Raw genomic sequence first — 13,195 nt, 5'->3', positions numbered from 1 at the left:
TTACGTGTTGCTCTAATAAACGATTGTTGGAACATATACAGGCTGTAATGTATGTAAGTGAATATATATTTTATATTTGGTACCTTAATATGTAAACACACACCAGGGTGTTGGTTGTTTTTCCTATGCGTCTAATAGTCTATCTGCAAACGCGTAATTTAATTTACTATCTGATGTGTTCTGTACAAACGAAACTGCAGCACTAAATGTTTTTCGTCCGCATGTCTATTCGTCAACACCTGACTTCCTGTCTAGTTGAAAATAAGCATTAATGGCTCTCTCTAGCCAACCTATAAAACGTACGATTTGTAAAAGCTGCAATTATTAGACTGAAACACTAAAGAAATAGGTATAGAGATGTGTATTCAAATACAAAGGTACGTAGTTGATAGATTGGTTACTACTGCTACAATGGCAGGTTATTAAGATTTAAGTGAGTTTCAACTTGGTGTTTAAGTCGGCGTACGAGCTATGGGACACAGCATCTCTGGTAAATATGGGAGTGGGGATTTTCCCGTACGACCATTTCACGAGTGTACCATGAATATCAGGAATCAGGTAAAACATCAAACCTCCGATGTCGCTGCGGCAGGAAAAGGATCCTGCAAGAACGGGACCAATGATGACTGAAGAGAATCGTTCAACGTGACAGAGATGCAACTCTTCCCCAAATTACTGCAGATTTCAATGCTGGGCCATCAGCACGTGTCAGCGTACGAAACATTCAACAAAACATCATCGATATGGGCTTTCGGAGCCGAACGCCCACTCGTGTACCCTCTCGTGTGCCCTTGATGATTTCACGATACACAGTTTTATGCCTCGCTTGGGCCCGTCAACACCGGCATTGGACTGTTGATGACTGGAAACATTTTGCTTAATCGGAAGAGTCTCGCTTCAAATTGGATCGAGTGGATGGACGTGTTTCGGTATGGAGACAACCCCATGAATCCATGGACCCTGCATGTCCGCAGAGAACTGTTGAAGTTGGTGTAGGCTCTGTAGTGGTGTGGGGTGTGTGCAGTTGGAGTGATATGAGACCCCTGATATTTCTAGATACGACTCTGAGAGGTGACACGTACGTAAGCACCCTGTCTGATCACCTGTATCCATTCATGTCTATTGTTCGTTCCGACGGACTTGGCCAGTTTCAGCAGGACAATGCGACACCTCACAAGTCCAGAATTGTTACAGAGTGGGTCCAGGACACTACAGCTGGCCACCAGACTCTCTAGACATGAACATTGAGCAACTGTGGTATGCCTTGCAACGTGCTGTTCAGAAGAGATCTCAAACCGTTCGTACTCTACTCTTACGGATTTATGGATAGCCATGTAGGATCCATTGTGTCAGTTCCCTCCCGCTCTACATCAGACATTAGTCGAGTCCATGCCACGTCGTGTTGCGGCACTTCTTCGTGTTCTCGGGGGCCCTACACGATATTAGGCATGTGTACCAGTTTCTTTTGCTCTTCAGTATATAGTGAAATGTTGTTAGCAAAAATCTCGATAAACAGGGTTCAAGGGCAGGGAGAGGGTGGAAGCGGAGATGGATAGAATGGTGGGAAGAAATCGATATAGAGTGCGGAAAAGACGAGAAGAGCAGAGGGGACAGGAGAAGATAAAGAGAGAGGAGCGAGGAGGAGGCGGCAGAGAAAGAGGGAGGAGGTGATGGACAGGAAGGTGAAGGAGAAGGACATGGACATATACAGAAGGTGATGGAGATCAGGACATGCTTTCTCTTTTCTTTTTTTTCGTTTAACTATACCGAGCCACAGCAATATGTGTCCGAACAAAGGGAGTATTTTTTTATTAATGAAGATAAGGGTTTCTGTGTGAGGCACTTACTATGAGGTGCGGCGCGGGCCTAAACTCTATGATTTAAATGTACACGCCTTAAATCAAGGAGCAGTTCCCTGAAATGGGTGAAGAGTACAATGTCCAATAGCGATGAATTCGCAGTTTGGTATTCTTAGTTTTCTAGGATCCTTAACATGGGAGGCACTGTGATGTCAAATGATTTGTCTAAAAATAAGAAGTAATATAGATTGGAAAAACAATTTCGCATCCTTGAATGAGACTCGAAATAATGTGCAGTAGATATGGTACTGATTGACAATTTGAAGCTCGACGTTTAAGTTCAGGCAGCAACAGTATGTCAAGGCTGCACAGCAGTAGACTGGACGGTGTATATAACGCAACAGACAAAGTTCCTATAGTACTGTTAAAAATTCTGAGCTAAATTTTTCTTGATGTGATGTATCACAGCCATACATTTCTTAAAAGACAGCTGTTTTTAACAAGTGACACTTTATTGCTTCTTCCACGATTGGCCAGTTTCGGCCTTACAGGTCATACTGAAGTGCAGTCTACAAAAAAGATACAACAAGTAGGTTAGCGTACTGACATAAAACAATAATATTTTACGATGGACAGTCTAAAATTCTACTTATGTATGTGGATGTATTGTACAATTATGCTGTTATTAAACGGCATCTCATTTGCTCTACATGATTACGAGTAGTATTCAAACGCGTGCCAAAAGTTTTCTAATCTATTTTATTTATTTCTTTTACACATTTATTTCGCAAAAAATTTTGTCACATTTTTTCAATTTTTTTATTTTCTAGTTTTTGAGAGTTAAATGTAAAGCCAATGTTACTTTTTATGCGCAAACTGTCTAGATTTTGAGCAGATGAATTTTTTCACAGTTTTACCTAGCTAGCTGCAGCTAGTCGTGAAATACTTCAATTTGTCCTCAAATAACTAAGTTTTTCTGCGGTCAGTTTGATACCGCATTTCTTTCACATTCCACTCTCCCTTTGTTTACGAAAATTCGGATAAAATGTTCTCTGAAAACCCTAACTAAGTGTTTCTTAATTATACTGATTACTTTCAAGCAGTTAAATCTTTTTTTGCAAAATTACACCTCATGATTGTCAAGTTGAAACCCCATTCGCCCATTTTCCACTCTTTGTTTGACTTTAAAAATTCGGGCAAAAATTCATTGTGAAATATTCCCTGAAACCACTAATTCAGTCTTTCTTTATTATCCCGACAACCTTCAAGCCACTAAATATTTTTTGGCAATAGTGAACCTCATGCTGGTTACTTTGATACCCCATTTGTCCTTTTCCCTCTCTTCGTTTGTCTATGAAAATTGGGACAAAAATCTATTGTGTAAATTCACCAAAAAAGGAATTGGTGACTTCTTGTTGTATCACTTGATGAGACGTGGCGTCCACAAATCATTTGAGGCGAATGCCGAGACGAGCCCTTACAAGAAACCACGAAAAATTTCTTTACTCGCCCTTCCCCTACGTGAGCCTGTGCTCCATCATTTATAATGTGAGCGTTGACGAGAAGTTAAACGCATCTGAGAGTGGCTGTATAGCTCAAATATGAGCAGCATCCGGCATATTTTATGTTTCGTTGCAGTTTTATAGCGTTGGTGTATCTCCAAATCATCAAATATTCGAATTTCTTTGGACTAAGAGTGAGTAGCTAATAGAGTAGACTTTGATGGAGGGGCCCATGTGCTTAAGCCGTTGGCGCACGGGACGAAGCAGCAAATGTTGACGTGTACCCACAGTAGAAACCCAAAGCCACGAGAGACAGTGCAGTCGGTACGCGGCACCAGCTGCTTAATGTAGTACTGCGCTCTCAGCTCTCTCCATCGGTAGTTGTTGGCCTTATTTGGCTCTCCAAATATACTGTTTGTTCATTAAAGTTGATGCGTGTAGAATTCCTGCGATAGCTCTATTAAACCACATTTCCTTTCTTGACCATGTGGTAGTCATGTTGTTCTGTCCACGGTATTCATAAATAAAAACTTCAGCATCCGAAAACGTATTATAAGACAAAAATAAAAGACATGTCCACTCAGTAAGAATATCAGCTTATACGCTCGTGACAGGTGGCGCAGTTATATTTCCATAGGATCAAATATTACGGAAACTATTCCGCTTAATTTCCTAGGAAAGTCACAGAACCTTTTAGAAAACGTGAAAGTGAAAAAAAGTGTACATGTCAGGACGCGAACTGTGTCCTGACACTCTCTCAGTTCCATTTCGACGCGCGGTTTGAGGCGCCATGTCCCGGGTTGCGTGGCCTCTCTCGTCGGAAGTTGGAGTCCTCCCTCAGGCATAGGTGTGTGTGTTATTCTTAGCATGAACTAAAGTTAGTTTAAACAGTGTGTAACTCTACGGACCGATGACTTCAGTAGTTTGGTCGCTTAGGAATTCACACACAAGACGGCAAGAGTTCCATTACGTGGTGCCTCCACCAACCGCTCTATACTCACTCACTTGACGTTCGGCGTGCTGACTGATGGGAGCCACTGTGAATGGGAAATCCCCTTACGGTCGCTTCCACCAGTCACGGCGCCGAGTGTCAACAAACCGGGTGATCAAAAAGTCTGTATAAACTTGAAAATTAATGGTTCAGATGGTTCTGAGCACTATGGGACTCAACTGCTGTGGTCATCAGTCCCCTAGAACTTAGAACTACTTAAACCTAACTAACCTAAGGACATCACACACATCCATGCCCGAGGCAGGATTCGAACCTGCGACCGTAGCAGTCACATGGTTCCGGACTGCGCGCCTAGAACCGCGAGACCACCGCGGCCGGCTGAAAACTTAATAAACCACGGAATAATGTAGATAGAGAGGTAAAAATTGACACACATGCTTGGAATGACATGGGGTTTTATTAGAACAAAAAAAAAGTTCACAAAATGTCCAACAGATCTCTTGCTCGCATCGTTTGGTGATGATGGTGTGCTCAGTCGCCAGTTTCGCCCGCAAGTGCATCGTGATCGACCGACATCTGTAGGGATGCTGAAAGACAACATACGACGCCAATGCCTCACCATAACTCCGAACATGCTTTACAGTGCTGTTCACAACATTATTCCTCCACTACAGCTATTGTTGAGGAGTGATGGTGGACATATTGAGCATTTCCTGTAAAGAACATCATCTTTGCTTTGTCGTACTTTGTTATGCTAATTATTGCCATTCTGATCAGATGAAGCGCCATCTGTATGTAATTTTTTTCTTCTTCCTAATAAAACCCCATGTCATTCCCAGCATGTATGTCAATTTGTATCTCTCTGTCTACATTATTTCGTGGTTTATTCAGTTTTCAAATTTATACTGACTTTTTGATCACCCTGTAGTTTGCGCGTAAAGTACTGAAACGCTGCTTATAGCTACTTCGTATTTTAGATTACAATATTCTAAAGTATTTAATTGCTGAGATGCTATTAACTGACATTTAATTATAACAAATCGTAACAAGAACGACAAATTTTCGTAAATGTTCAATGGGTCGTTGCCTGAAAACACGGGTGTTATGACGCGAAAGTAGCTAAACACGAAAATTCTATAACCGCCAACAGGACGTTTCCCGTCATTCTATTGCAACAAATAGTAACAATAACGATTCGTTCATGAGACATTCCATGAGCTGGTGCTTAGAAGCAGTATGTATTCTTAGGGTGTAACATGAAAGATAAAACCCAGCTAGTACGGGCTTCTACGGAACACGTCAAATACAGTATGGCGTCTTCATTTCTGCTTGTGACGTAGGGAGCGTTCTTGCTTCCTATTGGTACTGCTTCACGCGGCACGTTCCCGAAACACCGCAGAACGGATTGCGTGTTTCTCGCGACGGAATGGCTTCTCAAGGTGAAGCAGCAGGAAGTGTCGTCACAAAACTCGTAGAGCTCCACATCACCAGTAGCTAAATCGTGCCGTGTTCCGACGGCTTTAATGACCGGCAGACGTTTACACGGACGTGACCGTCCCCCTCAGCGTACGGGGGGCGCGCTGCGCGGTGCTCGCACACCAGAGACGGCGCGGCTCGACGTAGGCGTGACGTGGCGTGACGTCACGGCAGGCGAGCGCGTGGCCCGCAGGCCGGCGCCCCCGCGGGTGGCGGTCGATAAGGAGAGCGGCACGTGGACCAGCTAATTGCCGCCTCCGGGGTCGCAGCAAACACAGTGCCCAGCTGCGCGCCTACTACCCACCACACCTGCCAGCTGCGGCTCGGGCGCTGTGATTGTCACGGTATCAGAGGTGCGGAGCCACGGTTGTGCCGAATGGATGAATGGGTGAAGGGCACAGTAGGGATGGTGGTTATCGGTGAAACAACGGTTTTAGCTATGTCGGTTCTTTTCCACGTCACATCATCCTGACTATTAAAACCGATGAAAATAACCTGTTTATGAAACAAATGGGTCCGCAGCTCGTGGTCGTGCGGTAGCGTTCTCGCTTCCCGCGCCCGGGTTTCCGGGTTCCATTCCCGGCGAGGTCAGGGATTTTCTCTGCCTCGAGATGACTAGGTGTTGTGTGCTGTCCTCAGGTTAGTAGGTTTAAGTAGTTCTAAGTTCCAGGGGACTGAAGACCATAGATGTTAAGCCCCATAGTGCTCAGAGCCATTTTTTTTTTTCAAACAAACGATTTTCCGTTTTTTATTCCTGTCATTTCCCGTAATAATCGTAGAAATCGAACAACGAGTAAAAAATTTTCATTCGCTCACTTTCTAGATCTAGAGAAGCAAAATATTAAATTAAACAGGCAAATAAATTAAGATTTAGTCCGTCCACCATTAGCTGTTATTCCCATAAACTGATAATTGGTCGAACACCACAAAAAATACCAGTAATTAGATATCTGTCGTACGTTTATGAAGCTTTGCTCAAAAACCATATTGTAAACCGAAATCGTACCACCGTTTAGGGGTTACGAATAGTCACTGCTAAAGAATGATATCTCAGGTCGAAGAAGTCTGTTTTTCATATTAATATACCCGTTTTGAAGCACTAAGAACAGATAAAGACATATTATCAGCCAGCAGATCATCGACTTTCTATTTTTATTGCATACTATAAATGAATTATTGTTAATTTTTAATTTATTGCTCTTACCATAATTTCCTTCCTCTTTTATTACTTCATAGAAACGGCACACAAATCTTTGATAGTTTAAAGCAAGTTAAGTATTGTGCTTCTTTGCTACATTACTTCGTAAAAATATTTCCAGATTAGGATTCATGCTATTCTGCAATACAAAAAACATCCGGCAACGGCAGTGAGAAACTACCGTGTACACCAGATAGAGCTAAGTCTTGCACACTGCTCGACCCAAGTGTCGACACACGGAAACAAGAACACACTTGTCTCAGCAGTGCTGCACCGTTTTGTTATTCCGGGTGCTCGTTGCTCGTTTCTGTCGACATTGTTATTAAAATAGCACTGATCGCTTTTTCCGTTTTCTATAACAACGCAGTATTTCAAAGTATGCCAGATTTGCGAATAAAAATTGCTCCTCTTTATAAAAAAGATTTATTAAAAAACGAAAACTTTTAGCACTGCTGCTAAGGACGATTGATATTTCGTTTTTTTACTCCGTTATTAGTAAAAAAATAAAAAAACACCTGTTATAACTGAGCTCAAAAAATGCCATTTATTCTCAACTAAAATGCCGGTTTTAATCGGTCGCTTTTTCCCATCGCTATATGGCGGTCGTGATCATCGTGGTAACAGAGGCAGAGACACGCTTCCGTTCTGTGGTTGTGTGGCCGGGTTTGTGAGGAGGGGGAGGGTACAGTGTGTTTCTGCCTCACCCTTCCCACCCCCTCCCCTCCCCCCACTCCCAACATAACTTCACAACATGTCCACTTTGAATATGCCACGGACACCTAGGTTTTTTTAATAATAACATCATTAAATTTTCTAAAATGAACTGATAAATAATAATAAACTGTTTAATTAGTATAACAAAAAAAACTGCACCACAAAGGAATTAGCTCAATGGGACGGAAATGGTTGGATACGATGTACATGTAGAGACAAACAAATGATTTCAATTTTAGAAAAATTGAATGATTTATTCCAGGGGAAGAGCTTCACAAATTAAGCAAGTAAACAAAGCGTTAGTCCACGTCTGGCTCTTACGCAAGCAGTTATTCTGCTTGACATTGATCGATAGAGTTGTTGGATGTCGTCCTGAGGGATATTGTGCTAAGCTGTGTACAACTGGCGGGCTAGATCGTCGAAATCTAGAACTGGATGGAGGACGCTATCCATAATTTTCCAAGCGTCCTCCGTTGGGGAAAGATTCATCGACCTTGCTGGGCAAGATTGGGTATGGCAAGCACGAAGACAAGCATAAGAAATTCTCGTCCTGTGCTAGCGAGCACAATCTTGCTGAAACATAAGCTCAGGGGGTCGAAGTACCGCTGTGCTGTAAGGGTACCGTGAATGATAACCAAAGAGGGTCCTGCTACGAAACGATATGGCGCCGCAGACCATGACTCCTGGCTGTCGGGCCTTATGATGGGCGGCAATCAGGCTGGTATCCAACAGCTGTCCAGCGCATCTCCAGACACGTCTTCGGCCTGGAATCTCGTTGACTGGAGTAGAATTGCTTCCGTGATCCCACTTCGAACTGAGCCCCGGCGACTAGCATTCCACTTAGCTCTACGATTACGAGCACAGGTCTGAAGACGCTGACTAAGCAAATGTGTAAATAGGGGGAATACTGCTTCTTTCAATGGTTCCCGCATACTTTCGTGAAGTCAGTCTTTGTATGAGTTTTTTTCTCCTTAGTGAAGGCCTTTCCCTTTCTGTCTTGTCTTGCCTTGTCTGGGCTCGCCGGTGCTACGATATCCAGAAAGCAAGGTTACAAGACTTTTTAACACAAACAAGAATACATATATTTCAGTGAAATACACAGCAACAGCAGCACAGATATTGCATAATTTATCCACAAAATCGCCATTACTTCGATGCATTTCGTCAATGGCGTTTCTTCTTAAAAAAAAAAAAGGAATACCCGCGTCGTAAATATCTCCTGCCAACTCCTTAAACCACTTCTCCACTTTTATTTTCACCTCCTCATCGTCAAAAAAGTATTTTCCACCCACATATTCTTTCAGTTTAGGTCAGCTTAGGTCACTAGGCGCGGCCTTGAATCTGGTGATTTGATGTTCTGCGGTAAACATCTTAGAAATCCATCTTGTGATCGTCTGGTCGATCACTCACCATTTCATGAACGACAGTTCGAGAGACTTAAAGACTCGGTTCGTGCACGTCATCAATAGTCACACGGCGATTATAACGGGAGTATGTTCTCGTTTTTGCGCCATTTCATTAGTCAGAATAACCGGACGTCCACTTCTCACGTTCTTCCGAAAGTGTAATTCCGTACCTCTTTTGTCAGTTGTTGCCGAACACTGACACGATTTCGTGATGAATCGTGGCTGCGCTCATGACATTGATATTGTAATGGTACTTGAATTACGTAACCATTACGGCACCTCACCTCAACGTCTCGATACCAGCAATATTCTACTGTGTTTCTGTAAAATAGTTAATATATTTCTGTGACAACACATTCAGATTTGATTTCATAGGATGAGTCACCTCAAATTACCGCTGGATATATTTCGTAAACCACATCAAATACTGACGAATCGATTCCACAGACCGAACGTGAGGAAAGGGGCTAGTGTATTTGGTTAATACAAACCATAAAAAAATGCACGGAAGTATGATTTTTAACACAAACCTACGTTTTCTTAAATGGAACCCCGTTAGTTTTGTTAGTACATCTGAACATATAAACAAATACGTAATAAGTGCCGTTTGTTGCATTGTAAAATGTTAATTACATCCGGAGATATTGTAACCTAAAGTTGACGCTTGAGTACCACTCCTCCGCTGTTCGATCGTGTGTATCGGAGAGCACCGAATTACGTGGGGATCCAAAGGGAACGGTGATGGACCTTAGGTACAGAAGAGACTGGAACAGCACAGTACGTCCACATGCTAACACCTTTTTATTGGTCTTTTTCACTGACGCACATGTACATTACCATGAGGGGTGAGGTACACGTACACACGTGGTTTCCGTTTTCAGTTACAGAGCGGAATAGAGTGTGTCCCGACGTGTCAGGCCAATAGATGTTCAATGTGGTGGCCATCATTTGCTGCACACAATTGCAATCTCTGGCGTAATGAATGTCGTACACGCCGCAGTACATCTGGTGTAATGTCGCCGCAGGCTGCCACAATACGTTGTTTCATATCCTCTGGCGTTGTAGGCACATCACGGTACACATTCTCCTTTAACGTACCCCACCGAAAGAAGTCCAGAGGTGTAAGATCAGGAGAACGGGCTGGCCAATTTATGCGTCCTCCACGTCCTATGAAACGCCCGTCGAACAGCCTGCCAAGGGTCAATGTTCCGTAGACTCACTGCCCCGTGGTTTGTGAAACCCGCTTCATCGGTAAACAGGTAGAACTGCAACGCATTCTCTGTTAATGCCCATTGACAGAATTGCACTCGATTATTAAAGTCATCACCATGTAATTGCTGATGTGACACATGAAACGGGTGAAAGCGGTGACGATGCAGTATGCGCATGACACTACTTTGACTCAGTCCACTGGCTCTCGCAATGTCCCGTGTAGTCATGTGTGGGTTCATGGCAACAGCAGCTAACACACCAACTGCACCCGCTTGTCCTGTGACGGGCCATTTACGGACCCGTTAGCGTGCTACGACCATACCTGTTGCATACAGTTGGCGATAGATGTTTTGCAATGTGCGGCACGTTGGGTGCTCTCTGTCCGGGTACCGTTCTGCATACACCCTGCAAGCTTCAGCTGCATTTCGTCGACACTCGCCATAGATGAGTATCATCTCCGCCTTTTCCGAGTTCGAAACACCATGGTCGCAGTTCCTACAACACTACACTATCACAGACGTCTGGTAACACGGTGTACTACAGTTGGTCTGCGTGCGGAGACGAATGCAGTATAACATTAGCAGCAAGCGCTACACGCGGACACTGCGACAGCTAGACCAAACCACAACAGTGCACTACAGCTACACTCGTAAACACGGCCGTCATCGTAAACATGCCCCTGAAGATACTGCTCGCCGACCGTGGCCCGTGTTTTGTTACAACACGCAACTGAACGTCGGAGGTTTCAGGCGTCAACTATAGGTTAAAATATCTCCGGATGTAATTAACATTTTACAATGCAACAAACGGCACTGATTACGTATTTGTTTGTATGTTCAGATGTGCTAACAAAACTAACGTGGTTCCATTTAAAAAAAACGTAGGTTTGTGTTAAAAAACATACTTCCGTGCATTTTTGTATGGTTTGTATTAAACAATTACACTAGCCCCTCTCCTCACGTTCGGTCTGTGGAATCGGTTCTATTCTTATGTGTATTCTTTCTTTTGTCACTATGATCATTGACGTACTTGTAATTTTTGGGGCGCGTAAGCGGTTATTAGAGAGTCAAAGTCAAGCTTTGGTCGTCATGTTAAAAAGACGCAAATTGTAGTCAGTTTGTGAAATGTGAACTTTAACAGTGAGGAAGATATTTTTAAAGTATGTTTTATATTGTGAAGTGATGTTTTGGAACGAGTTACGTGATTTTCCGACAAAAGTAATAAAGAAGTGTAACTTAAATTCGGAGTGCTGATTACTTTTTTACGTCACCATTGTCCTAACTTGCAAAAGTTTAATCTTCAAGAATGGTTTATGAAACACATCTATAAAATTTTTAAATATCGCAAAATAACACCTAGGTCTCTTTGCATCCGAGCTTGGAATCATCACTACCTAGATTTTCGACGATTGAGCCATGAGTTCACAACGAGACCAGCCTGGGAAATGACTTTATTTCAAGAAATGACTTTATTAACTGTGCTCTAATGACACCTGCCACATAGTATAACTTTGTTGTTGCCCGAAAACACAATATTTAGCAGCGTGAGCGACACTACAATCATAATTAATTTTTGACCTTTGTTGTGGTAGGGTTGTTAGAACATCTAGGTGAGATGTCACAGTACGCGCTTCGCACTAGACTGGAGACCGAATGAGAGTGTTCATGTTCAAGCGTTGTCACAGCGAGAGCCTCAGGTATTGCCAGTACTAGGGAGATGAGTGTATCGGCCCACTTTTGATATCAAACTAACTTGCAAATTAATTAAATTGACCTCCCCATGCCCACCCCCGGATGACTTAATGAGTTTTCCTCAGCTGTCACATGGGACCCTACTCCATCTCCCCCCCCCCCCTCCCCCACCACCCCACCCCCCGCCCCACCCCACCCCCCCACACCACCTGCCCTATTTGTTGGAATTTCGAATTTTAGAGGAAATTTCAAAAATTATGGTAAGCCCATTGTCCCAGGACTGTTATGACGTCCAACCCCACCCCCACCTGGGAACTGTCGAAAAATTCAAAATGGCAGTGACCTTTCTGAGACTCAACTCGTGGTCCTTCTGGATGGAAAACCGAAGTGCGCTCCCCAACACACTGAAACTGTCCAGGTGCAGGAGAAGAAAGTTAGATTGCTGTACTTTATTTATTTTGGCTCGGAAACTGAAGTATAGGTCGATACTAATTACGTAATTAATTAATCATAAAGATCGGTCCTAATTTCTAAACCATACGCATATTACTAAACAAGGAGTGCCTAAAATCACAAATTGACGATACAATACAAATGGTTTATTCTGCTGGGAAAAAAATAATTCACAATACCACTCGAAACTAGTAGCAGATGTACTCAAGTTCTACCCTTCACCTACAAGCTGGCATGAAAAAGGCTGGGGTGAAGGGTACTATTTTTATTTTGTAGTGACAATTGTATTCAATTGACGAGATGCCGGTGTTGGACAGAGACGAGTTTAGTAAGTTTATTACCTGTAAGCATACAGCTGAGGAGTGTATCTATTGCTGTTGACATCAGAGTTCACTACAGACTCCTTACCCTGCAGCCCAGGCAATCGAAGCCAAAACACGCTACCGCAAGTGACGGGAAGTGCTTCACAGCTCTCATTATACATCGAAATTGTTGTGAAAAATTCAGCACTCCTAATGAATGCGTCTTAATGCAACACATGTACGGAGGAAAATCGTTATCCCAAAAGATTACAGATGGGTAGCTGTTGAATGTGCGTTCTCCTCGATTTACAGCCGAGAATTAGTGGAATTAAAGGCACTCGTACTTCCCCTAATCCCTCCCCCTCCCACCCTACCTCAATCTATGGTGAGAAAACACTGTACTGTAACAAGTGTATTTAATGTTAATGCACTTCCTATGATCGAGCGACCATAATATGTGCGACTCTGCAGAGTGAAAATCTCATTCCGT

This window comes from Schistocerca gregaria, chromosome 1, assembly GCF_023897955.1.
Source record: "Schistocerca gregaria isolate iqSchGreg1 chromosome 1, iqSchGreg1.2, whole genome shotgun sequence".
In the NCBI taxonomy this organism is placed as follows: domain Eukaryota; kingdom Metazoa; phylum Arthropoda; class Insecta; order Orthoptera; family Acrididae; genus Schistocerca; species Schistocerca gregaria.
Note: the sequence above shows the minus strand (reverse complement) of the source record.